This window comes from Mastigoproctus giganteus, chromosome 3 (assembly GCF_048544385.1).
Source record: "Mastigoproctus giganteus isolate SK-2022 chromosome 3, ASM4854438v1, whole genome shotgun sequence".
NCBI lineage: Eukaryota > Metazoa > Arthropoda > Arachnida > Uropygi > Thelyphonidae > Mastigoproctus > Mastigoproctus giganteus.
Window position 1 is genome coordinate 24,254,280 of NC_143577.1, and position 25,483 is coordinate 24,279,762.

The 25,483-nt window shown below is 37.3% G+C and overlaps 1 protein-coding gene across 5 annotated transcripts in view; it reads right to left on the reverse strand.

The window, feature by feature from the left end:
- LOC150087807 (cell adhesion molecule Dscam1-like) overlaps positions 1 to 25,483 on the reverse strand; it is a 228,024-nt gene that overhangs the window by 70,537 nt on the left and 132,004 nt on the right. The gene's annotated exons all lie outside the window — the stretch shown is intronic.

A 25,483-nucleotide genomic window follows, 5' to 3' on the forward strand; every position in this document is an offset into this window, starting at 1 on the left:
GAAGATAGAGAAGTGGCACACGCCGCGGAAACTCAATGATGATACACCACCAACCCAGGCGGAAGAAAGAGACAGATGGGCAAAGAACATAATCCATGGCAGGCACTACAATAACCTCTATCAAGACTACATAGATAAGGTGGCTTCCAACGAATGGCTCACCAGCGGGACGCCCTTCTCCGAGGCGGAAGGATTCATGCTCGCCATCCAAGACCAAGTAATCAACATCAGGAAACACATTCCCAAAGACTCCGGAGTGACAGATTGCACCTGTGAACGATGCTGTTTGGTCCCAGAAACAATCCAGCACCACCGCGGGATAGAGGGTGATCACCCAGGTGATCTATGATCACCCTGGTCATAGACACGACCAGGTAACTAGGATATGAGAAGGCTAGAGAAGAAATATTAGTTGATAAAAGAAAGTATACCGTATTTCAAGTACGAACCTCAAGCCTTACTAGAGACCCCTACTCACACACTATACTGGAACAAGAGCCATGAGAACGGACAAGATGATTCCACAAAATAGAATTGGAAATAAAACCTTCACTGACAAGAAGCAAAAGATTACCTGCCTGATCGACATCGCAGTGCGCAACACCAGCAATCTCCAGAAAACCTACAAGGAAAAGATTAGGAAGTACTCACAACTAAGACAGGAAGTCAAAGAAATGTGGCATATGGAACAAGTAATGACCATCGGCATGGTGCCAAAGAACCTCCATAAGAACCTTGCAGCAATAGGCTTCCCAGAGAACACTTACTCAAGGTGTGGCCTGATCTTGAGTACTGTATACAGGTCTGGAGGCCTCATTTTAGGAAGGATGTAGAGCTGCTGGAACGAGCACAAAGAAGGGCAACAAGATTGGTGAGAGGATCAAAGGGGTGCTCTTACCAAGAAAGGCTTAAGTTCTGCAAGTCGCAGCATCTGGAGACTAGGCATCTGCAAGGTGATCTAATTGAAATGAATAAGGCTTTGAATGGTTTGAGCAAGCTCAATGGTGATGAGATTCTTCTGCTTGTTCAGATTACGAATCTGAGGGGGCATAAATTCAAATTGAGGAAAGAAAGTTGTAGAATTAATAGACAACTTGATGCAACTTCCAAACTGCACTGATGACCATTTTATTGATCATCTAACGAATAGCCACTAGTGCTCTCTTCAGCCTTCGGTAAGGGCAAAACGAGTTGTCGATAACCCGACACGGGTCCACTAACTCAAATACTTCTTACAGCTGTGCAAATTGAATTTTTGCGAACCTATTCTGAAGAACTCGGTTCACCTCATCCCACTGGCGTTCATGAAGAAAAACCCCATTTCCCGATAAAGTTAGGTGTGTCTAACAAAGTGGCCACTCAGTGTAAATGACATCCAAAACTCAGCCAACTGAATAAGATGTTACTGCGTCTCCTTATGGGGTTTATCGTAGCCCTGGCATCTTATGACGCTAATAAACATTCAGTAAACTGCTTTTTTTTGTTAACATTGAGGGAGGGATTCATCTGAAGTTTTAAATAACTCTTCAGTAATGAAATTTTATTACCTAATAACTTCGTTAGCCTCAGAGAGGTATTTGGTTATATTTAACGCACGTGGTCTTCATTTGAAAATCGAAACCGTAACATTAAGATTATATGGGACGAGCAAATGGCTGTAACTATTTAATAATACATCCCCAAGTAGTCCCGAACTCGCTTAGATCTTTCTTCCTTCTTATGGAAGAAGAAAACGAAACGCATCCTTTGAAGAACCCAAAGGTTTTTCTCGAAAAACGCTCCTGAAGAAGAGCCTAATTTTGGAAGGCAGGCCCCAAAACTTTTCCGAAGTGCAAGTTAGCAGGTTGATACAGGAATACCATTGAGGGAAATCCATAAATATGGTGGCCTACTTTCCCTAATTTATGACTGCATTCGCAAAGTTTTTATTACTGGGGGTGGGGGAGTCTCAATAACTATATGCGAAGTCTCGCTGATGTTACGAGGCTATTTTCCGTCTATGTATATCGCTGCTGTCAGGATCCAGTTACTATATTTATTGCGAGTGATCTGAGGCGCCGTCTGACACTATTTATGGAATGCGTTCTGCCATGTATATTGAAGAAAATGGCGTGGACCCGTCCCCGCTTTCTCACCAATATTTCAATACTTAAGAAACTCTCATGAATATTCCAGTTGCGTGTTGACACATCAGTGACACGTATCCTCTGTACATTTAAGTGTCGAAGGAGCCTTCGCAGGCAACGCAAACTAATCCGTCTTTAAGCTTCGACTTAGTGCCATTCTGTTTTTAAAAGCACCCCACTTTAGTTCATTCTAGAACACTTGCTTCATATCAACTACTTTTTTTATGATCACGTTTCGAAATATGTCCTAAAAGTATTTAAATAAAAAATTCAAACCCTTCAGTCTTTATGTTTAACAGAGGCGCCAACTTCGCGAAGGGCTGAGGGCCTCTTCCCATGGTAAAAGTGTGAAAGTAGGCTTTGGTCCGTTCATCAATTAAGTTTTTCCCCCATATGGTGTCTTGGTAGGTCAATAGCTGAGTTAGTCAGTCTCAGGAGAAAAAACAAGGTTTTTCCTCCCGGAAACTCTGGATTTTTCTTCTTGGAAACACTCAATTTAGTGTTAGAAATATCAAGAGCAACTGCTTGCGGTTCAGTTTCATACTAGGATGCAGAACACTTTTGCCATCTTTCTGTGCAGTAGAAGGCCAGAAATGGGTAAATTTAGTTTAATACAGCTGTTTATTGTAATTAACTCCTAACTTGAGCTTTAATTAACTCAATTAATTATATAACAAGTTAATTAATTCATTAATAATTCTTTCTCAAACCTGAAAGGAACTGTACGTTTCAGAGTCCGATGCGAAATCCTTCTTCAGTAGAATAAATTAAGATATATTAGTGTATCATTATTAATTCCTTCTTAAACTTGGAAGGGACTATACGTTTTAGAGAGGAAGGAATCTTTCTTTCCAACCTAAACGAAAATGCACTGTTTAAAGGCTTAATTGGAGTATTCCAAGAAAGGATGTAATCCTACATTTTTTCTGTTTTTTTTTTTTTTTCACCCCGGAAACAGATAAATGTATTAATTTCATGCGTACATAAACTTCTCTATATATTTCTGTAACCACATATCGTTTACATAAAGGAATATTATTTTCTCCCTCTTGTCCGTTCGTCCGTTCACATGTAATAACTCGTTTTCCAGTGGACTGATTTTCATTTGAATTTTTTATATTTAAGTATTCTGGTATTGCACTATTTCAAAAAAAAAACATTTATTTGAAAGTAATTAATTTGCAAATTAACCATCGTCTCATCTTTAATGGCAGATTTAAAATAAATACAGAAAAACCAATTTATAATTTTTTGAAATATTTAATTAAACTTAAACAAGTTTAAAACGTTGTTTAATTATTTCATAGAGTTAAACAAGTTTTTTAAAAAAAGCTTTAACCAGTTTAAACAAGTTTAAAAATATTCAATCAAGTTTTAACATTTTAAAATTTATTTTAAAATATATTTAAACAACAGATTTAGTAAAAATATTTAAAGTAAGTTTAAACAGGTTTTTAAATATTTTATGAAGTTCAAACAAGTTTTCAAATATTTAATAAACTTTAAGTACGTTGCTTTTAAATATTTAATCAAGTTCAAACACATGTTAAAAACAGTTCAAACTATTTTTAAAAATCAAGTTTAAACAAGTTTTTTAAAATATTTAATCAGCTTAAGCGTTTAGGGCATAAGCCTCAAGCTATGAAGGAGTCTAGACTATGTATAAAAATAGTGCAAATGCATCAGAAATACATAGCTATATCTGAATAAATCAGAATATTGGTAAAACGGCATCGTTTTAAGTTATATCTCATATTGTGAATACCTTCACAACGAGTTGCCATGATATTGCACTACTTCGAATAAGTAACGCTTCACCTAAGGAGAAGACTAATGTTACTTATTCTCAGGTGGATACCACCACCCAGACGGCACCGTTTCAGGGCTATTTGGCCCTTCTTCGGTGGGTGGGTAGGTACCCGAGTGATGCAATGATGGCAAAACAGTTATGAAGTATAACTCCACAATATGAGAGATGCCTGATGGTGTATCATGTATTTAGACTCAAGCGTTTAGGGCATAAGCCTCAAGCTATGAAGGAGTCTAGACTATGTATAAATATAGTGCAAATGCATCAGGAATACATAGCTGTATCTGAATAAATCAGATTATTAATAAAACGGCATCATTTTAAGTTATCATTGCATCACTCGGGTACCTATCCACCCACCGAAGAAGGGCCAAATAGCCCTGAAACGGTGCCGTCTGGGTGGTGGTATCCATCTGAGAATAAGTAACATTAGTCTTCTCCTTAGGTGAAGCGTTACTTATTCGAAGTAGTGCAATATCATGGCAACTCGTTGTGAAGGTATTCACAATATGAGATATAACTTAAAATGATGCCGTTTTATTAATAATCTGATTTATTCAGATACAGCTATGTATTCCTGATGCATTTGCACTATATTTATACATTAATCAGCTTAATTAAATTAAAATTAAATTGTATAAATTTAATTTTTTAATTTTAATTTTTTAATTTTAATTTTTAATTTTTTAAATCTCAGAGCAGCCTTTGCAAAGAGTTGCTGTGGTATTGCACTGCTTTCAAGCAGATGGCCTTTCCATGTCAACTGGTCATTCGTTTAAGAGATGAGACAGCTATAACAGCCTATTTCAGGACTAACTGGTCCCTCACTAGATAGCTGGTAGTTTCCAGTGACAACAGGCAGTCAAATCAGTTCTAAAGAAGTTGTTTGATGTGAGCTGCCGCATGCGGTGGATGAAATCATTTCTCAAATGTTGTGATTCAGTTCCACTTTTCACTTTTCCGATTTTTAAACAAGGGCATAGGGGGATATAAATAATTAAGTCAACATATATAAGTCGGCTTCTGTTGTTTTGGACTTTAGATAAAATCTTGGGGGATATTGCTAATACTCCTCATCCACTGTTTCGCGATTCACTCCTCCATTCTGTTCCCAACGGTGTCGTTTTAGAAAGAACTTTTCAAACACTCTTCTTCGTACAATTTGAAATTTTCGATTTCCATGCCTTAAATTTTCCAAGGATTTTACACGATGGCAATTATGGCATCCAAAGAACATTCCAGTGATTTTCAAACTTCAGAATTTTCATATTTTCAAGTTTGGAGAGTGAGTAGTCATTCTCCAACTCGTCGTTGGTCCCTGGGGTGTATTACTTCTTTGATTTCTTATTCAGCTCTCTCCCATACATTTCGAGAAGAGGGGCTTTTAGGGATCGTGCTGGAAGAAGCAATCTTTACAGATATCTTAAAAGCTGCACGTTTTTCTGACGTGGTGAGATACTTCTTCAGGATAACGTGTCACGCACAAGTCCCCGGTCACCCACCACGCTCACCACAAAATAGTTATTCGTCCACACTGCATTCAGTGGATGGCTGGAGCATCAAAGAAGAGTTGTTTGTTTTTATGGAAAGAGACAAAGATGAGTAGGGGATCCACTTTAGGATATTTAATTCAGATTAATATCCTAAAATGTGTATGAAATTTTAAATATAGTGAGGTGAAATGGGTCAACGTGAAGAGTACCCATCCAGAGAGAGAGACTACCAAAATGAGAAGAACGCCATTAGTACAGCTACTGAAAACTTGACTACTAGTAGGCAAAAGGTCAAACGTCAGGGTAGAGCCTGCAGCAAAGAAAGTTGGAATGAATTTTCTGATTTAACAGCAGCCGAAAGTAGAGTTTCCCTCCACGTGAAGTCCTATTCTGAATTCAGAAGTGAACAGAACGGTTTCAACTCCAAAATTGTTCGTGCTCAGATATTCTCCAAAACGGTTGAAGCTAACAGAGTCCAATCTTAAAGTAGAGGAGAATAGCAAATCCCAGCGCTGCAATCCCTACTCTCCAGATGATGCAATTTGCAGAACTTAAGCCTTTCTTGGTAAGAGGACCCTTTTGTTCCCCTCAACAGTCTTGTTACTCTTCTCTGTACTCATTCTTCTTCTTCTTCTTCTTCTTCAGTGTGCCGTCTCTTTGCAGAGGTTGACTGTCATCATACCACTCTCTGAGATTTCCTTCTTTCCCTCGACTTCCTTTTCCATTGATCTTGCCGTGGATTATCAACTGCATCATCAAAGTCCTAAATATTTCTTTATCTCATCAATCCATGAGAAATCGAATAAAGGTTTCTAATCTTTTGGCCAATGAATGTATTCGTCAATGTCAAATCTCAATACGGACATACATCTTTGGATTTAATGATGTATACAAATCAACCACTCTAGTCGAGAGCTTTAGAGGTAATAGTATTGATATTCGGAACAAATCTATAAGGATGAAAGAAAGAGATTGAGAGATCTAAGACTCCCCCAAGAAAGAAACACACCAAGGATATGAAAAATGTATTATATCCATAACTTGAGAAATAATTTTATAAAACTCTGCGTCTTAAAGAGATGCTAAAAGGCGCTGTTTCTAGAAGTATCTTAGAAGTTAACTTTTCTTCTGCTTCTTTATGGACTTATGAAAGGAGAAAGCACTTAAGAGAAATTGGAAGATAATGATTCTCAATCGCCAAGCGACTTAGTAATAAGATCTTGATAGAATCATAATTTAAAACTTTTTTTCCTCTTCAATTCACTGTCATTACAAAGTTCTTTGGAATTTATGGACTAGATAAGTATGGAGCGGTGTCGCAGAAAGGGATGTTAATAATCTTTAAGTATTCTTATAAACATTTTAGCTTTCTTAAAGAGAAATGGTTTTCTCTTCAAGCCTTTGCATTCATTCAGACCTCAATAATGAGATGCAAAGTTCGTTATTATGGAGAATTTAAAAGTAGCTTTATTAATTAGTGTTTAACGGAAATAATTTGAAAAAATTCTCATAAAACTATTCAATACATCCCCTTTTCTGTTTCTTAAAGGTTCAATGGTATGCATCACGAAAAGAGGAATAGTTCTGGAAGATTCAGCAATTCTTTGAGATCAATATAGAAACGTTATCAATAGAGAAATTGTGCCAAAGGGATAGTCGTTTTGACCTCAGAATGATGGCTGATGAGTTGGATACGAAAAAAGGATTTTCTTATCACTTTAGGATCTTACTCAACCCTAAGATATCATTTCAACACCATTTATTATATGCAGTTCAGAATATTAAGAGTTTCTTGGCTCTTTGAAAGTGACTTAGTCTTCATGATCGATCTTAAAGTGATAAAAAATATTTTCCGAATTTGATTGCCTTGTGGAACTCAATCAGAGTTAAAATCGGTTCTGGCTTCTGAATCTGAAACAAATGGAAGTCACCAACACGTCATACCACTCTACCAACTCTTAATTGCAGCTGGATCCAGATAATGGTCATTGATCCAGATTATCAATGCTGGATTATCAACTACTGAAGGTTGGATAAATACTACCATCCTCGTACTACTGAGTTCTGAAAATCTGTTGTCTGAACTACACTTAGAAAAATTCCAGCTATTATTCATTCTATCAATTCGACAATGCAAGTTTTTAGTTAAATTCTAAAAAAAAGACCTTCACCATCAACCCAACTTCAAAAACAAGCTTTTTTTTATCGTAATAATTAATTAATTAATTAAGAAAATAAAAATAAAATAAAATGAAATTCAGTTCTTATAACTAGTCATAAAAAGATGGAGAATAACTGGAGTTTTTAAAAATTACAATAAATTTCTTTTTATTCTATTTTGGTATTAATTACGTATCAAGTAATTTTTAAGGTAAAATGCACGTTGTTTGTTGACAGTGCAATACCGAGGCAACTTGTGAATATGAGGAAACATACTATTTTAATTATTTCAGGCCCATTCTCCTTTTAAGCTACTACCAAAACTTAAAATTATTAATCTGTTTTATATTAACTTTAATGCGTTTTTTTAAAAACCTCCAAGCGTTGTACGATACTTGTACAACGGATAAAAGAGGAAAAATTTATTTCTTTTCTTCTTTTTCTTTTCGTTTATTCGATTATCCAGTTTTTCCTCGACTGGTCGATAAACGAAGTACAGCAGAGCCTTACAGGTAAAGCACATTTACAGGGGTAACTTGATATTTAGTGATCAATGAAAGTGGTTGGACTTGTTTAAGGAACCGTGCACAAAGCTAACTTTATTCACATTTCCATTTAGATATTAAGCATCACACTCTTACTAAATTATATAATGATGCCCACGAACAGTGTGCATTCTAAGAAAATCCATTTAAGGATACATTTCCAGCAATTGAATCGTGCTTGGGTTGATGAAGCATACAATCTGCAAAAATGCTTTTAAAATAATTAAGCTTTTCATTGTGCGCTTTTAAATTCATGAACATGCCTTATTCAAAGAGAGCATTTTGTGTATCTAGAAATATTTTCTCTTGTCTAACCTTTGGACGATTCTCCAGGACGCCATATCTTAACACTAACTGCTCAAATGCTTCTACTACTAATATCAACCCATTAAGTCATAATGTACCAAAATGAACATCTTCTTACTCTTCTTTATGCTTTCTCTCTATCTTATCACTGAGCACAATTTTAGCGCACAGATTAGTGAAGTAATTACAGAAAATTTTCCACTTTTCCCCCCTTGATATGAAATAAACTGCAAGACATTTTGATCAAAAGAAAAACGAAGGCTGTTAATATCTAAGCATTCCCGCTTACACTTTCTTACTAGCGAAAATATAAACGCGGTTTTTTGTGCCCAAAGTTACTAACGATGCAGAAGGTCTACGCTGAATGAACTTTTTTTATTCTGCATACGTTGGTCATTACATCCCATGGATAAGCCGAAGCTCTAGTCTTTATAAAGACACACAATGACGTACATTGCTTTGCCTAGAAGTTCCATTAAGTTAATTGATAAGAAACAACTCGATTTAAGACATCGAGGTGTAACCAACCCTGTAATTATCATTGCTGGTGATGTTCATCCGAAGAAGAAAGATGTTGTGGATTAAAAATGGCTGCTCAAATATAGGACAATTCTTGTTTCCATCTAAAGGTCATTTACATTACATGAGTCGTTCGCACGCAGTCGTGTCAAAGCTCTTGAGCTGTTAAAGGCTGTGTACTTTCGGGACAGTTTGTCATGAAATAAACTCTCTTGGAAGAAAGGAAACGATCACAACTAGATACATTAATAGATGTAGATCATTACTTTTAAAAAGAGAAACTTCGTACTCATTCGTTGTCATAAATTTGAATTAATTCATAATAAATGCAAAAATTTGCATAAGTTTCGAAATATGGAGTCTACCGAACTCCATATGTACTTCTGAATTTTCGATCATTAAAATCACATTATCCGATAGAGAAGTGACCTATGACCCCTTCGTAGTCGTGTTTCAAACACTCTGGAGATTCGTTTTTACCAAAGGAAGCAATTTTAGCGGTAATTTAATAAAAGGGAGTGCAAGACACCATTTGATCATGATAAATTTCTTCTGAGCAAGTGCATCTTGGCAATGTGTACCAGACATCGCAGTCCCTATCCTGCTAACTTCTGTTTCTCTACTGGCCACGAATGTAAATTTACAAACTTTAACATCGCTCTTACAACTATCAATCACAGCATCCGGAGTACGGTAAAGGAAGCTTATGTTTTTTTATCGTAATTGGAAACACCAGGAGGAGGGCCAAGCACAATTCCCAGTAGTTAAGTGCGTTTTTTTTTTTGATAAGAGAAAGCCTAGCGACTGGTGGTCGATGACATTAATCTTACGTTCTTTTCTGTGACGCCAAAATAGCGTTTCTTCTACAAATCGTGTTTCCAAGCAACCCGATCTGCTTGCGACAGTTGACCCCCGAACGTTTGCTCTTCCCTCGCGTTCATGTGCGTGCGCGAGTTTTATTCATGGAAAAGCCACAGTAGCAGAATCTAATCCACATGCTACATTCTGTGAGCAGATTTTTTTTTTTTTTTACCCTTTTCCTCTATCCAATTTCCTCGAACGTTGCGAGGTCACGTGGTCCGTTTTAAGCCGTTTGATACTGCGCTCGCTATTAGGTGGTAGGTCATTCTTGCGAAGAAACTGCTGATGCTCACGATGCGCGTCTGTTGCTTACAGAAGTCATTAAAGTAGGTCCTCTAAGGTACAACACTGTTGTTCTTAAGTTTGTTTCGTCTTGCAGGGCTTTTCTTTTACTTCGGAGTTAGTGGGTTTCTTTTTTTTTTTCTAAGTACGTCTCGAATTTCTTTTGCAGCCGGACGGATTGCTTTTTATGCTACAAGCAACCTCTTGAATGAAAGAATATCTCATGTTGGCTAAAACGTGCTTTTAATTCCGATTATTTTAAGCCCACCAAGAAATTTTCCTTTAATTCGAAACTACACCATAGCAATTCCTTTGGATGTTCACTACCAGAAGGCCTTTTAGTATGGAGATAAGATGGAAAGAAATATTTTTAGAATATTCTCCTTATCTTCATTTCTGTTCCTTTTACTTGGTTTCTGCACCCATAATTTTCTTCTAGCTTCCCAACCCTCAACCAATTCGCGTTATTTAAAAGAACAGGATTCAACTGAGTAGGTATGTTAAAATTAATAAACAATCTTATCTGGATTAAACTGGTTACAATATGGATGGAGTCATGCTGAAAAAAGTCATATTTATTCTATTCACGTGATTCATTCTGTCCTTTTATAAAAATAAAATAAAATAAAAATGAAGAATACTATATTCAACATCTGATTTCATTTTTATATAAAAAGATTGTAAACTAAAATTAAAATTACTTCTTGATATTTTCTTAATTTTTTTTATATATTTTTCGTTAATAAATAGAAATGTATTTGAAAACCTTTTCTTTTCTTCCCTAACTATTAAACGGAAGGAAGTGATGATGACGTCATATGTTTTGGCTAATCATGTTATTGGCAAAGTGGATAATGGCAAAGCATTTAAAACAGGACAAAAATAGTATTTAAAATGTTGAAAAACTTCTCGAAAAGTTTTTATATAAAAAGATTTGAAAACTGAAATTAAAATTCATTTTTTATGACTTCTTCATATGTTTTTAATTTTTTTAGTTAATAAATGGAAATATGTTTGAAAAGCGTTTCTTTTCTTTCCTAACTATTAAGCGGAAGTTATGTGACGTTATATGTTTTGGATAATCAGATTATAGTATAGTGGATAATGGGAAAACATTTAAAACAGTCAAAAATGGTGCGATTTAAAAGGTTGAAAATTTCCTTGAAAAGATTTATTTTATATAAAACATTTTGTAAAGTGAAATTAAAATTAATTTTTATGGATTTTTGATATTTTCTTAAATTTTTTTTGTTAATAAATAGCAATGTATTTGAACATTTTTATTTTCCTACCTAACTTTTAAACGGAAGAAAGTGATGATGACGTCATATGCATGGCTAATTAGATTAAAATATAGTGGATAATGACATTTAAAACAGGAAAAATGGTACGATTTAAAATATTGAAAATTTTTTATATAAAAAATTGAAAATTGAAATTAAAATTACATTTTTATGGTTTCTTGGTATTTTTCTTTTGTTAATTTTTTTATGTGTTTGAAAATCTTTTGTTTTCCTTCCTAACTTTTAAATAGAAGTTATGGTGACGTCATATACTTTGGCAAATCAGATTAAAGTAATGGCAAAACATTTAAAACGGGAAAAGAATAGCACGATTTAAAATGTTGAAAAATATAAAGAAAAATTTTTATATAAAAATATTTGAAAATTCTAATTAAAATTGAACTTTTTATGGTTTCTTGGTATTTTCTTAATTTTTTAGTTAATAAATAGAAATGTGTTTGCAAGCCTTTTCTTTTCCTTCCTAACTATTAAACGGAAGTAAGTGATGTTGACGTCATATTCTTTGGCTAATCAGATTAAAGTACAGTATAGTGGATAATGGCAAAACATTTAAAACAATCAAAAATCGTACGATTTAAAAAGTTGAAAAATTCCTTGAAACGTTTTCATAGTGACTTGGTACTTTCTTAATTTTTTTTTGTTAATAAATAACAATGTGTTTGAAAATCTTTTATTTTTCCTTCCTAACTATCAAACGGAAGTTACGTTGACGTCATATGTTTTGGCTAATCAGATTAAAGCCATTATCCACTAAAGTATAGTGGATAATGGCAAAACAGTCAAAATAGTACGATTTAAAAGGTTGGAAAATTCCTAGTCATGTCTATTCTATTCACGTGATTCATTTTGTCCTTTTATAGAAGAGATTTCAAATATTTTTATATAAAAAGATTTGTAAACAGAAATTAAAATTACATTTCTTTTGTTTATTAATATTTTCTTAAATTTTAATTAATAAATAAAAAGTTCTTTGAAAACCTTTTCTTTTCTTTCCTAATTATTAAACGGAAGGAAGTGATGTTGACGTCACAACCTTTGGCTAATTAGATAAAAGTATAGCGGATAATAGCAAAACATTTAAAACAGGATAAAAATGGCAGGATTTAAAAGGTTGAAAAATTCCTGAGATAAACGCTATTATATAAAAATATTTGAAAACTGAAATTAGAATTACATTTTTTAGGGTTTCTTGCTGGTTTTTTTTTGTTAATAAGTGTCTTTAGTTAAGAAATGTGTTTGAAAACCTTTTCTTTTCTTTCCTAACTATTAAACGGAAGGAAGTGATGTTAACGTCATGCTTTGGCTAATCATGTTAAAGTGAAGTGGGTAATGGCAAAACATTGAAAACAGGAAAAAGATGGTACGATTTAAAAGATTGAAAAATTCCTGAGATAAACAAAAACAAACATTCCACTGAAGTGTGGAATTTTTTAATATTTCTGAAGTGAACACCAATACCAGACTTGAAACGTTGACAATTAAAACATGGCCGCCATCAATTGATTCACTGCTGAAATAATTTAGTGAATCTAAAATGATTACTCATACTTTGAAACTAAATAAATTACATAGAACACCTTCATTATTTTATTGGTAAAGCGATCATCAAGATATTAAAGACAATCGTTTAAGAATTTACAGTCACAGTTGTCGTAGTGCGCATGCGTGGCAAAACGAAATGGCCTGTTGAAGAAATGCAGCATTGCACTTTAATCGGACTTGAATATTTCCATTATCCATTAAGAAAATTCGCATAAAACCTTCATGATGCATTTATAATTACCATTGTGATTAGCAGAGCGAAGATTAATCTGAACAAGTGAGGTTTCTGAGGTGGAACACGGAATCTGCTAGTTTGTAACAATTAGGAAAATTTTAATTAAACCAAAGCGTTTCTAAAGACATTCAAACGTAGGATTTGGAATAAAAATTAATGGAGAAAGGCAATTACACTATAATTATAGATAAAAAAAAAGTTGTGATTTAAATCGAAGATTAACGAATTATGATCGATTATCTTTTTTTTTTTTTCTTTTTTGTGTGGACCGATGGTTTTGTGCGCATTTGGGGGGTAGGTATCGTAGTGACCCCCTGATGAGTGGTACATACAATTGGTACATCTGCAAACTTCCTGTGTGGTCGTAAGCCTTTCAGGAGTTATTGGAACTTTGCTCGATAATGCAGCCCAATCCATCCATTTAGATGATCAATAAAACTGAGCCCATGGCAGTAAAAGAGAGATGAAAGTAAGAGCAGGGAGTGACGGATCGAGTTTTTACGTCGTATGGTAATGAGCGCTTTTGCTGCAGATCCGATTTTGTTCTCATGGCTTAGCGTTTTTAACTGGTTCCTTGTCAGAGGCGTTTGTTTGGAAGTATTTCCATTTAGCTGATTAAATTGAAGCTAGCAGGAAGGAAGATTTACATAAGGCAACGAGCACAAAATCTTGGATAAACACTGATGTTTTATAGTAGGGTGAACGTCCTCTGAGAGGTCATAATGAAGCCTTCCAGCAAAAGCCAGCTACTAATAATACCGCCTTGGGAGTTTTAGAAAACAGCCAAAGCAAACACGAAGCACGTTCTTCCTGGAGATGCTTTTCGCGACTTTAATTGGCTGCCAAAAGAAAAATCTCTTCCACTTGTTGCCAATCTAGTTGCTGAGTAAGCAATTTAAACGTTAGCATGGGAAAGAGCAATCTGATCCTCTGAGGCAATCAATGATCTTTCAGGTTTTTGTTTTGGAGTTTACCGTCAGCGAGAATCCCTTCCCTAATCCATCAGCGCACGTGACATCCCGGCGTCACACATCAAAGCGTTAAAGGCATCAGCAAAATACTTAACCCCCATCACTACTTAAAAATATTCATAATATACTGCTCTCCTATTGGTAGAAACTTTAATAAATATTTACCACGCTAATGCATCCTTGTTAACAGTGACAGCGAAAGACAGAGCAAGATCAGAGTGAACAATACTTGGAGCATTGCTCTAATTACACGATAATGCTTCACATTATACACTGGTGTGCAAAATTTAAGGACCAGTCAGGTTTTCGCCTGTAGCTTCTCATAGGAATGGCCTGAATATGGGAGAAGCATACCAAAGGAACCTCGTGAGGTACAGAAATGATTGAAGGAAACAACACCGAAACAAAACGGCACAGAGAGACTTTATTCAAAAATGGCATCATAGCACTGGCTGCCATGATACAGATGCATCACTGCGAAAGATGGAACAAAGGGAAGAGGTTGTCCTCAGTAGGAGATATGCCCACCCCTAATGTCGAGGCAGGCTATGTACCGCCAGTCCATACTTAGAACGATGTTGTTGATAAATTCTTGCGATAACATCGTCCATTCCTCTGTCAGCGCCATCTTCAGCTGGTGAACATTTTCTGGTGGGTGTGGACATCCCGTTAGGCGTCTCCCAAGAGGATCCCATTGTGTTCGATGGGATTTAGATCGGTAGAACGGGCAGGCCAATCCATACGAACAATGTCCTCACTTTCCAAAACATTTCAACAGCCGCAGTAGTGCGATGGGGTGTGGCGCTATCATCCGTAAACAAGAACTCGGGGCACTCGGGGCCAATGGCACCTCAGAACAGACGCACACGGGGAAGGATTACCTCAGTACAGTAGCGTGCACCGGTTACAGTACCGCCTTCAAATTCTAGTACCATCGATGCATTTAGAGTTACGAGAATTTAAAAATTAACTCGTTAAAATTGTAAATAAGCTTGCTTTTGTATAATATTTTGGAAAATGAATTAAATAATGCTGCCTGGGCACTTTATCAGAAACAGGATGACTGAAGGCAACTCATGAAGCCAAAGTCTCGATTTATGCAGTGGAATTGATTTGTGTATCGACAATACATGTTGCAGAAGGAGGTGTAATGGTGTAGGACATGTTTTCGCGCATACTTTAGGTCCCCTAATCTTACTGGATGGCACCATGAACATCATTGGAGACCAGACACACTCATCTATGTTTAATTCTTACCTCAAATGACAGGGTACTTTTAAGATGAAAATGCAACTATCCATCGTTTCAAATATATTAAGAATTGTTTTGAGGAACAAGGAGAACACTTTAAGCACCTACTCTGGCCAAGAATTTCAGTCAATTTAGCATCTGTAGTATGAACTGGAAAGGTGTATTCATCAGAACAATCTTTTACCCACCGATTCAATATAATCTTATTACATGAATAGTCCAATTTCTTCGTGTCACTGTTGCACCTTGTTGGCTTCGTGGCATGTCGTATTAGGGCCAATAATTCGGACCTTTGGCGGTCCAGCACATTAGCTCATCGTTGCTAGTCCTCGAGGGTACCAAAGTGATTATAATCACCATCCTTCCACACCGTCGAATTGGCAAATTATGGATTTAGATGCCAATGTGCCATATAAAAAAAAAAAAAAAAAAAAAACAACGACAACCTTCCACATCAAGCGGAAAAGGTCTGAGTTCGAATCTCTTCAATGATACGAGAAATTCTTATGGGCCATTTTCATAATGTCCTTAATTAGTCAGTCTTAGACGAAGGTTGCAAGGTTTTCATCCAATAAATACACTGGTGTGCAAAACTTAAGGACCAACACTATTTCTAAAGGTTACAACCACAAAATCTTTATTTAAGGTAGAAGAAAATCTTTATTGTAGAGTAAAGATACAATACTCTTTACTGATGAGATTCAGTAGAGTCAGTCTCAGCAGCGATTCTGTATGTCAGCTAATCTGGCGAGAGGTTGGCACACAGTATCACTCCGCAAAAATCACTGAAAGGGATCGATATGGCGGTTGAGGTGTTCTCTTCTAGGGAGGCGTTATCTTGGATGGACGTACACAACTCCAGATACTGGAAGGCGGTACTGTAACGGGTGTATCGCACTGCAGCTGTTGATATGCTTTTGGAAAGTGAGGACATTGTTCACATGGATTGGCCTGCCCGTTCTGCTGATATAAATCCCAACTAACACATATGGGACGCTCTGGGGAGACATCTAGCGGCACGTCCACATCCATCAGAAAATGTTCACCAGTTGAAGATGGCGCTGACAGAGGAATGGACGATGTTACCGCAAGAATTTATCAACAACATTGTTCTAAGTATGGACAGGCGGTGAAAAGCCTGCATCAACATTAGGGGTGGCCATATCTCTTACTGAGGACCACCTCTTCCCTTTATTCCACCTTTGGCAGTGATGCATCTGTATCATGACAGCCAGTGCTATGTTGCCAGTTTTCAATAAAGTCCCTCTGTGCCGTTTTGTTTCCGTTGGTGTTGTTTCCTTCATCATTTCTGTACCTCACGAGGTTCCTTTGGTATGCTTTTCCCCTGTCCAGGCCTTTCCTATGAAAAGCTGCAGGTGAAAACTTGACTGGTCCTTAAATTTTGCACACCAGTGTATGAGACTGTGAAGAACTGGAAAAGGCAGTTCAAGTATGGACGAAGCAGTGTGCAGGATGACCGAATAGAAGGAAGGCTCATCCCAGCCACAGACACTGCCATTGTGGATAAAGTGGAACAGCTTTTCATTGAAGACAGACGCGTGACAAAATTTTTGACAAATGAAATGAATATTAGCTATGGGTTTCCACCATAATGCACGAATCTTAAGATGTCTGAGGTGGCAGCTCGATGGATTGAAGCCTTGTAGAGAGAATGCTGATGATTTTGTTACCTAGTTATGACAATGGATAAATGTTGGATATATTACTATGACCAAGAAATAAAAAAGATGAGCAAACAATGGAAACATTCATCTTTGCCAACTCCCAAGAAAGCCAAGATTCAATTGTTTGCCAACAAGGTCTTGTTTTTAGTCTTCTGTGACTCTAAAGATATAGCCTTAAAGATTACCTCCCAATAGGCAACAGCATAATTGAGGAGTACTCCAGAAATCTCATACTTCTTCTTGATGAGGAGTGTTTCCATTTACAATGGGTTTGCTCAGCCTATGACAGTCAGTGCATGACAGCCCTAAACCTCGGGCTGTCATGCACTCCCATACCCCACCCATCCATGTCCTCCTAGGTCTTCCTTTTCTCCTTCTTTCAGGATAGCTGGTTTCTCCGAAATCTCACGGGAAAGTTAAAAGAGGCTGAAGTTGAAGAGATGCATTTATAATCTGTAGCACCCACCTCATTCTCCAATTTCTCACGTTCAGACTTCATCCTCTTCCCTAAAATGAAGGGGGCATTACAGAGCTACAGACTTCAGAGATATGAGGAGGTAATTATGAAGTGTAAACCTGGTTTTCTGCTCAAAGTGAGGAGTTCTGTTCAAGACGACCTAAAAGATCTTATCCACAGAATGATGAAATTGCCAGCTAAGTTTTAAATCCCTTATTGATCGCTCCTTGTACTATATGCTTAGTTTAGCTGATTCTAGGAGAAAAACTATGCCTTCTCTGAACTTTGCCATGGAGAGAAGACAGAAATAAGTCCTCCCTCACCTTCGACGAAAACTTTTGTTGAACTTCCTCCAACGACAAAATGAAAACTAAAAAAAATTGAACCCAAAAGAAGCAAACAAGGAGAAACAGCGAAGAGTAATTCATGAGCATTTCTAATTCAGTAATTACTTAAATTGGAAACATCTCATTCAAAGAGAATTCTTCAAAACAAAATGGGTAAACAAATCCTTCTAAATCGAATGAAACATGGTCGGCACGAGCGCCTGTCACTTCCGTGACTCCTGATTACACAAAGACACCATTAACTGAAGCCTAAGGGGTTCTGTCACTCTTCAAAATACATCCTATTTGGACATTAATTGCCCGTGTAGGGCATTCATTGAACGCTCGAGGCAAACAGAAAATTCAAAACAAATGAAAATATTAAAGCAATCTGCGATATTCTACAAAAATCAAAAATCCATTAACAGTGCAAATATTATTAGGTCTGCGTTTCAAAGGTGGTCCCCGTGGAATCAGATGTCGATCGGTGCTTGGAGATCTCCGCTCAGTGGATCTATCAGAAATGCAAAAGTAAGCCCTTTTGTTACTGCAAGAGCACGAAATCTTTGAAGATCTTCCTCAAAAGACAGACTTCTCAGAACTTCAGATCGAAAATTACGTGCGCAAACAGAAAGCACTTTAAGACGTTTAAATTCCCCTTCAAAGTGATTTTAATTTAAATTTATGGAACACAATTCTCTCTCAGGTCTATGACATTCTGCTTTTAATGTCGGGAAGAGCCAAATGTCTTAAGATGATATTTGTTAACACCAACCGTCAATATATAAGACTTGAGAGGTTGTTTTCTTAGTCCTTGATGTTTTAGAGTACTGGATAAATGCTAAATTAGAAACCCTCCAGTTTCTAGTTTAGCACTTGAGTAATTAGCTGATGTTCAGTTTATACTATTTTTCAATGTACCATTGTTATTCCTTTTGAATCTAAAAAGACAGTTGCTGTTCATGGACTGACTTCAATGGGACTGACTTGGCTATTTTTGATTTGGCGAATCGTATGCATTCATGGTCACAGTTTTGAATCTTTTTGGCAGCAACGAAGTCATGTTTCATCCATAGCTGCATATCTGGAGATTGTTTTCAGGATCTTCTAGAGAACGAGCATAAAACTGAAGTTTTCACTGGAAGACATTTCTGATTGGTGTCAAAAGACAGGGACTCATCGTGCACACAATTCTGTCATACCTAATTCATTTGGCAGAGTTGATTTACATCTGTTTAGTTGAGATGCCTGTAATCTTCACTGTTTCTCTAAGAGCCCCGGAATGTACGAGGGCATTACTGATAGTTATTATTCCTAATGGCCTGGACCCCTATATGTCCGAGTTGAAGGAGTTTTCATTTAGCTCCTCGTTAGAGTTTGATTAACTTCTGGCAGCCCCTTCCCTAAGGAACTCCTCACGTGTGAATGTAGATGTAAAATACCTATTCAATTTTTCAGCAACCTGAGCAGGGTCATCAGTATTTAACCCATAGACCTCAAGTGGCCCAATGTGATTCAATCCCTCTCTTCTACTGTTAATGTAGTGGTCTTTGATGTTTTTCTTTGCATCCTTTGCCACAGACCTCTTTGCTTCGCTTGCCTAACCTCCTTTATGACTCGATTACAGACTAACAGTTCATCTGACATCTATTTAGTCTTTGCCATTTTGGGTACAAAATGGTAAATCTTGATTTAAATACTGCAGAAGACAATGAACGTTTAAATCGCTACCAGATAAAATGATTGCTTGTAAAGCATCCCTGTTAGATCAACAAAGCCAAGTACTCCATTGTCATTAATGAACAGTTTGTTCACTTTTGATTGCATAAAAATTTGTCTCGCATTTCTTTTGTTTGTTCTTCATCCAACTAGAGTACTCCAACGGGAAGATTTTTATCTCCAAACAAGACACTACACGCAGTAAAACGAGAAGAAAAGAAAGAAAGAAAGAAAAAAATTAAGGAAGACATCGTGCAGTGTTTCCTTAGCGATAATCTCGCTGTGTCAAAGTTTCTTAAGATAGTCCAGAAGATATGCATGATTGCTCGCACACAATACCAACCTTTTTCACTTAACTCGTCTTCTACGTTCTTTGGTGGGGGGGAAGGGATGGCAGGACGCTAAAAGAAGTCCCCGAAGTGCCGCTAAGGAGTGCGCCGGCGAGACCACGTGACAGGACACACTATGGAAAGTAATTAGAACGACAGGGTCTTGCTGGCTGGCTGGCTGAAGGTTAATGAGGACTCCCCATTCTAATCTGCTACGCCGGGAGATAATTTGTCGTTCATCGAGGCATGCGGCGTGAGCAGCATGACTTCCGCTACCAAATGAATGTTAATTACGGCGGGCTGCACCAGGTAACGACAGCCATTAGGTCATTAGGCGATAATGTTTCAGAATGTCGGAGGTCAAACCCATTCAGAGGCAGTTAAGGTCCGGCGATCTCAGTGACACGGTGTCGTGTGACTGTTTAAGCCCATAAATCTGTTTAGTACTTTGTCAGGGAATTGCCGGATGATCAGAGCGTGCACCTGCTCGAGAGACAGAGAGGGAGAGGCTGAGAGAAAGAGAAAGAGGATCTGGGATGTCTCGATGTCTTGCTTTTTGTTTACTGTAACATTTAGGCTTAGTTGCTGTGACAGTTTTTTTTTTTTCGGTTGTACTCTCCCGGTTCGGTGCCCTCTTTTCTTTTTGTGTGGTCGTGTATTGTGACATTCCCTCATTTATCATCTGTCCGATTTTTTGGTGTTTTTTATTACCACGACGGGGCGCTCTTGTTTAATCAGACAAGAATGGGGCGAATTAGGAATTTTGTTTAGTTCTTTTTGTTTGGAATTCAGAGCAGAAGAATTTCAACTTGAAATGACTTTGGTGTACCGGTTTTAGAAAAAGTGTTTGTATGAAACAATCTGTTAATACTGGGATGAAAAATGTCCAAGGAACCACAGGGGGAGCGTTTAGAGTAGGAACATTCTCCTATTCTGAAAGTACTTTGTTCTATGCGAAAACTGTTCTGAAGAATTCCAGATTTCTTCCATGATTTAATCTTTGATCCATGATTTGCTCCAAAAGAGTTTGCGTCCTGATGTGTTATTTAACAAAAAACTCTCATACAGATTAAAGAGTTGATTGAAGAAGTCATCAAAAGGTAGGAAATCCATTTTGGATAGAATAATCATTGAAGATATTACAATTGAATGAGCACAGAGCTTTAATTGGTTCTGTGATATTGAATTGCCTACAGTTACTTTCGAAAGCAAAGATTCCAGCAGTATCTGAGCCAACATAGTTGGATTGAAGAGGGCTGGAAGGAGGCTTTATGAAATTCAGTCTTTTGTACAGACTCTAGGAGTAGACTGGAGGTAATCGTACGTGGTGATGGACTGATCCTATATGGCCCCGTACTGTATAAGCTGTAAGAGAATGAAAAAATATATATATCATGGAGCCTTTTATAAGTTGAAAGATACACTTCATGCTGTCCGGGTCCTGTTGGCAAAAGCTCAGAAGACCTTGAGAAACTACTAGTATATGTGTTTCACAAAGAGACATTCAGTTGCCAGCAACACACAGAATTGTAAACCATTGAAAGTCCCCAATGCGCAGTGGATCTTTTTAAAGAAGAGTCCCGCTAGACCAACATATAGACTCTGGAATAAGACCTGAAAACAGACTTCTTCATCTATGTTTCTTCTGTAACTGAAGAAACTACGATCATTATGCAATGCAGACGTGTGTGTGTGTGTGTACTCCAATATGATTTGCAATCAATTCCAATCCGTTATGCATGAATGGTGCTAAAGATCTGTGGAGATTTCAGTCCTTCTGATGACAATGCTCTCATTTGAATCAAAAGGCGAGCATCCTACTTCACAATAGACAGGACCTAAACTTTTTGCAAGGTTGAGTGGTTGGATTGGAACTCGATGTGCGGCTACCTCCTTGTGGTGAGTTCTGTTTAAACAGATTGGTGAGGCAAGCGAAGAGTTGCATGGAAGATGTGCGATGAAAATGATGTCTGTTACATATTTCAACTTCTGAAGGCATCATACAGTATAATTACTGATGCCAATGAAAGTTGGTGAAAAGCAGAAAATCATGTATGGAGAGGAATATCTTTCTTTCGATGTTAAATGGCTCGGGAAACAACGCAGGCAAAAATAGCTCTGCCCAAAGTGTAAAAGAGAAAAAGATCAGCCCCTCATACTAAGTAAAATCAAGGAGAAATTGATTGGAGATGAATATCAAAATCTGAATCTAAACCACTCCCAGCCAACAACTCTCTCTCCAGTACAACTCATGTCCAGTCAAGTGAACACATTTCGGTGTTTATAGAGTAAACCCCATCAACTTGTGTTAGTCACCTCAGATACTCAAGAACGCTCGCAGCCACTTCGAAGTGTATAAGCCTCCCCTGCTTGTAAACTGGAAATTAGTCACAACGAAGCTGTCGCTGGGAAAAAACAAATATAATCTGTAAACTGGAAGTCGAATCCTTGTTGAATGATTTCTTTGGTCAACATCTGGATCAACTTAACTCGATACAATCCCAAACAGAGCAGCTCATCAAAAATAATTTATTTTTCAATTCACGATTCTGTTGCTCAGATGCACCTTGACAACAAGAGATTGAGGGATAAAAACAACCTATTACAACAAGACCTTACCGAAGTGAGGTCAAGGTCTTCGGCAAGGTCTTGTTGACATTTTGTTTGTGAATCACTCAGCCTGCCAAGACAGCCATCCTTCATCCAAACTTCTAATTCTTCTTCATAAGTTGCATCAAAGAGGGAGAGAGAGAGAGAGAGAGAGAGAGAGAGAGAGAGAGAGAGAGAGAGAGAGAGAGAGAGAGAGAGAGAGAGAGAGAGAGAGAGTATGACTCAAGTTCTCACAACTATTAACGAGAAGAACCTTTTCTTCAAATCAATGATTAAACTGCTGATGGGTTAATGATTTCGAATGAATCGAATGATTACCATCCAGATCTTCATTTCATGACTTAGCCCATTGGCCAAGGCCGAGAACATAAAGACGTTCTTCCAAAAAGACTTCGGGATTCAAGTGGACGTCAAAGCAATTAAAAATCAACTGAATAAATAATAATAATTATTATTATTCTCGCCATTCAAGACCAGGTAATCAACACCAGGAACTATAGAAAATATATCGCCATGGATCCCGGAGTGCCAGATGACACATGTCGATGATGCCACCTGGCCTCAGAAACGATCCAACACATCATCGCAGGATGCAAGGTGATCACCCAGACGGAGTACACTCGTAGACAAGACCGGGTAGCCAAGTTAATACATCAGAAGCTAGCGAAGAAATAGCAGTTGACCAAAGAGAGTGTACAAACCCCAGGCAGTACTAGAAACCCCAACCACCAAGGTTTACTGGGCTTGCGCCATAATAACGGACAAGGCAGTCCCGTACAACAGACTGGACATAACCCTTGTCGACAAAAAGGAAAATGCTGCCTATCTGATTGACATAGCAGTGTCCAACATTGGCAATCTCGAAAAAACCCATGAAGAAAAGATCAGGCAGTACATGAACCTTTGATCAAAGAGATCAAAGAGGGTTGGCATATGGAAGAAGTAACAACCATCCTGATCATAGTGTCACCACCGGTATGGTTCCAAAGACCCTACATAACAGGCTAGCAGCAATAGGTACTCCCAGAGACCACATACAAGGAACTCCAGAAAGTCGCAATCATGAACACCTATAGAATAGTCGGAGAGTTCCCCGACCAACAGTAACACCAGACATAACAACCACCCTGTGCACTTGGTACCAGTACCCGTTACGCGGTGGAAACCCATCAGGCAACCGCATCATATGTGAAAATTTCACTCTACCCAACACCAATGAAGAACTAGAAGGAAGATTTAGAACTAAATCTAGTGCAATTTTTATAGGAAAACTTCAGGAGTCGGTCCAGTTACAAGTTTTCAGAATAAAACGTCAAACTAGATGGTAGTTTCTAAGGGAAACCTTAGAAGCAGATCTATGATAATTTTTATAAGAAAATTTGGAACCAAAAGTTAATAGTTGAATCCATTCCACGTGGAATTCAAGCTGAAATTCGGGCACACGAAGGAATCTATGATAATAAATTGATAATCAAGTTCGGTTCTGATATGTTGACTACGATTTATATATTTCTCCAAAATACGGTAAAGAGCGTGACGAAAGGACAATCAGAAGGACAGAATACCAAATCAAGGTCCTCGTGAGTAGAAAAGACCTCAGTTCAAATCCATCAGGCATTTTTAGGGGCCTTTTTCACAACGTAGCTGAATTAGTCAGTCTCAAGCGAGAGTATTATGGTTTTTCACCCGGAAACTCGGGTTTTTCATCCAGCAAACAGAATATCGGCCACCTCAGAACACAATTCACAGCCAATGTGGCTTTAGTCGCCCATTTTCCTTAAACCCTAGATTAATTCCAACAAGACGAAATGAGTAAACTTTAATCAACAATCACCGGCCATTAGTTAATTATTAACTTCTGATTATCTTTAAACTGCTAATAGGCTCTAACGCTGTTTAAAGAATGCCTTCCGTTTAATCTTTTATTCTGTCTTTCTTCGCAGCGTTAAGAATTCAATGTGTTTATTGCAGCAATTAATACGCTTCTAATACTAATTAGGGACGGCTTCCCCTACCCGCCGTTTAATATGCAAATATCGATTCGTTCATCCGTAATTTTATTCTCCAAGTTTTCCATCACGTAAACCACTTGGGAAATAATTATTAAACTTTAAGACTATTGCTTTACAGTGAAGGCACGAAAAATGTCTTAGAGGATATTAAATTATCGGTTGTAATTCTCAAAAGACTTCGAAAAACTATTTATCGAGTAATCTGTTAAGGTTAGACACAACCCACAGATTAGGCTTAGCTGATACCCTTATGCAAATTTTTGTTCGTCTGCTCCTTCTAACACGGTCTTATTTATTAATTACAGATGAGGGTTGGTTACAAATAGACTTAGAAAGCATCTGGGTGGAAGTTTCCCTTAAAAAAAGTTTACTGAAATTGCTTTCAATCTGCGCCCGCATACCCCAAATACTGCAGTGGATAAAAACAGACGAAAGATTAAAGCTAAAAAAAAAAGAAAAAATCTATTGAAGAGATCTTGAGCTTTGATACAACAAAGTAAAAAGAAAATGTTTCTTTTTTTTATCTACAGTAATAGGGGAACGAGAGTACAAAGCCGCGTCGTCTGCATTTTTTTACATTTCGCCAAACGATCATTTAAAAACCAATTTCGAGCTTAAATCAGGCGGAAAGTGGACCTTCCTTATTGAAATCGACTCGTTCATGTATACAAGCCAATGACGTCTGCGTTCATATTGCCCCCCCCCTGTAATGATTGGTACGCGAGCGCAACAGAAGATGGAAAAAAAGTAGTCAATTTCGTCTGTACGGAAATACTTCGAAGTATCGTCTGATTCCTGCTCAGTCCGCGGTAGCCAATATTTCAGCTTGTCGGCCACGGATTTGTAATGGCTGTTGTTGGATCTCGTTTTCTGGAAGCCCATTTTCTTCCAAATTGTATAAGTCCAATAAGATATATTATTTCTTTCAAGACAAGCCCAA